This window comes from Halyomorpha halys, unplaced genomic scaffold, assembly GCF_000696795.3.
Source record: "Halyomorpha halys isolate HHAL.00 unplaced genomic scaffold, Hhal_1.1 Scaffold1698.1, whole genome shotgun sequence".
Lineage (NCBI taxonomy): Eukaryota > Metazoa > Arthropoda > Insecta > Hemiptera > Pentatomidae > Halyomorpha > Halyomorpha halys.
The window spans coordinates 47,096-50,207 of NW_027114391.1; positions in this window are offsets into that span (position 1 = coordinate 47,096).

Consider the following 3,112-nt stretch of genomic DNA (forward strand, 5'->3'; position numbering starts at 1 on the left):
TCATTTATTGAACAACCAAACCTCCACATCTTTGTAATCAAGGCAGGTATTGATTAACATTATAAACAGTAGTAAAGCCAATATACCAATGTAATTTCATTCTACTATCTGAAAATTTGTAAACGCTCGCCAGATAAAAAGCTCACTAGATGAACCATGTATTTATTCTTAGGGGACATATGTCTCAGAATAAAGTTATTTTTTCATTTCATTTCATTTCAATTAGGCTAAGTTATTGAAAAACATTTTTTTTTTGTGCGTCCTGAGACCTTCTAGAACCTCTAAAGAGTGAAAAAAATTCAGTGACAATAGTACAACTTCTTTGGAATCCATCATAAAAAGAGTGTACTTTGGCACCGGCATTGTGGGGTGAAAATTGAACGAAAAAAATTGATATACCTCACTTAATGTTTGAAGAAAAAGTGTTTTTTCAATGATAAAAGTGAAGCCTGATATTTCATAACTAAAGGAAAAAATGGTTATTGTAATAGTGAAAATGTATATTAGCTTTAAGAATAAAAAAGATGAAAAACTGTACTATTTTCACCCGACTTAAAGTATAATATTTTTTCGAAGATTAAAACTGTAATGAATTAAAAGGAAAAATGTGATAGAAGAGTTTGTTGTTCCCGTTGTTTTGCTATAGGACATCGCTTACTCCATTAAACCACAATAATAAATGTCGGATCAGCAAGGCGAGGTAAAACAATTTCCTCTCTCGTTCTCAATTCAACTCAACGCCTCAACCATCTTAAGGATTGTATAATTATAAGAATCATATATTATCTATGTTTGACCTTGATTTATCTTCACGATAATTGTTTTTAATACAAATACGGGGAATGGTCATTATAGGTGAGTGCTCGTAGTTTTTCTTTATTGTTCTGTTGGAGTTTGTACCTGACAGATTTATTTATTATTATCTTAGTAAATACTTGACCCAGCAATTGAACTTTTGAAACACTCCTTACTTGAGTACTTTTCTTGTTATTATTTTCTTTGAAATTAATACAAATAAAACTCTCAGTGCCATTAAATATTTCGAAGAAAGGTGGAATTGGAGATTATCTGTCAGTCTAATATTCTACGAAGAATAGCTTAAAATTTAGCTGTAACTAGAATCAAGTGAAAAGTATTTTCTTTCAACGGATTCAAATGTAAAACTGTTTGGTGGAAGATTGTTGATTGACCGTGTGTATCAATGAATAGAATATGGTCCGGGTACGGTCAAATAAAACTCAAATAGTAAATTTTTATTTGAGCGAACGTTTCGCCCCACGTTGCAGGGCTTCGTCAGGGCTAAAAAAGATACAAACACTTGACATAAGAGGGGTATACTATAAAACGTAATATATAATAAGAAAAAATTAAATGTTATAATCAATAAATGAAAACGGTAATAGTAATAGATAGATATGAGATAAAATTTTATTCCATTTACCGTAAAACTGTTTCCTAAACACAAAAAATGTTTACTACATTCTGGGGGTCTGTTGGCCTATTATGGCTTATTTTTCAAAATGGTCGCCATATATTTTTATAGCCATTGTCAATAACTAAATATTCCAAGTAGCATTTTTTTTGTTAATGAAGGGAGACAATTCCTAGAGGTTCCCACCCTATTCTAATTAGCATGGGAATGTCGAGATTTCATTTCGTGAGGCCGCTTCGATATAAAACTGAACCCGCCCAGGCCGGAGTCGAATCAGCGCCGCTGCAGTTACCAAGTTGCTAAACCCAGTTTCACCCCAATTTTTTACTACTTTAATCTGTCCGAACAACTATAAATCAATTTATTTTAGCAAATATCATGAAAACTACTATTCCTACGAAGATAAACATCATGAACTACTTTATATTTCATAAAACAAGCTTTAATTTGAGTGCTAATTGACATCTGTACGTTGAATTTGCTTACTGTGAATTATTACTTAAAAAGCTATTTTTAAAAGTATGTAATAGCTCTATTTGAGCACATATTTTAGTACATTTACTCTAACTTAAATGATGTTCTTAAGCCGTGGCGAACTCCGACATGCCCGAGCATGTTAGTACAAGAGACCAAGAGGAGAAAAAAACTATCTCACCCCAATTTTTGATTCCTTTGATGAAAACTTTTTTTTAGTTTTTTAACTTCAAAAAATTTATGGAAATTGATTAATCAGACTTCCAAAAAAGAAAATCCAGAATGAAGACTATGTATAAATACTATTCAGAAATGATAGTCAGGGGGAATACAATTTGATAGTTGTTTCGAAATTTAAAAAAATAATTTTTCATTCGGAGCTCCATAGCTTCGAAACTACCTGCAACACTAGAAAACCTAATCAACAACACTAGAAAACCTAATCAACAACACTAGAAAACCTAATCGAACATCGTTTAAAGTAGAATAAATTTACTAAAATATGAGCCCTAGTAGAGCTATTTATGTTCCATAGTTCCCAAGATAGTTTTTTTTTTTTTTTTTTTTTAAAGCAACACTTTATGAGAGATACTTCCGGATTCGACAGGGCTCATCACTATCCTCATATTTCGCGGCAGAAGCTGGAGTTCCGCAGGGATCTATACTAGCGCCATTATTATACACTTTGTATACCTCCGATTTACCCACAATGGAGCACACTCTCATGGCCACATATGCTGACGATACAGCCATTTTAGCCAAGCATGGCGACTCAGCACAAGCCTGAGAACAATTACAAATACATCTAGCTCACATCCATGAATATTGTATCAAACAGGGAAAATATTCAGAAATCAGTGCAAATAACTATTACGCTCCGTCGTGGTGTATGTCCTCCTTTTTTTCTAAACGAACGAAGTTTAACCCGGACAGGCACAGTAAAATACCTTGGACATTGGACAAACGACTTACATAGGCCTCCCACATAAAAATATCAAAACAAAAGCTAAAATTACCGCTTTCAGAAAAACTAAAGATTTATACTTACCTTCTCAGACCAATTTGGACTTACAGTGCACAAATTTACGGATATACCAAAAAAACTAACTTACTGAAACTGCAACAGTTCAATCAAAATTACTAAGACTGATCAGTAGCGCTCCCCCCTACATCAGTAACAAGAACTTACACAAAGACTTACGAACT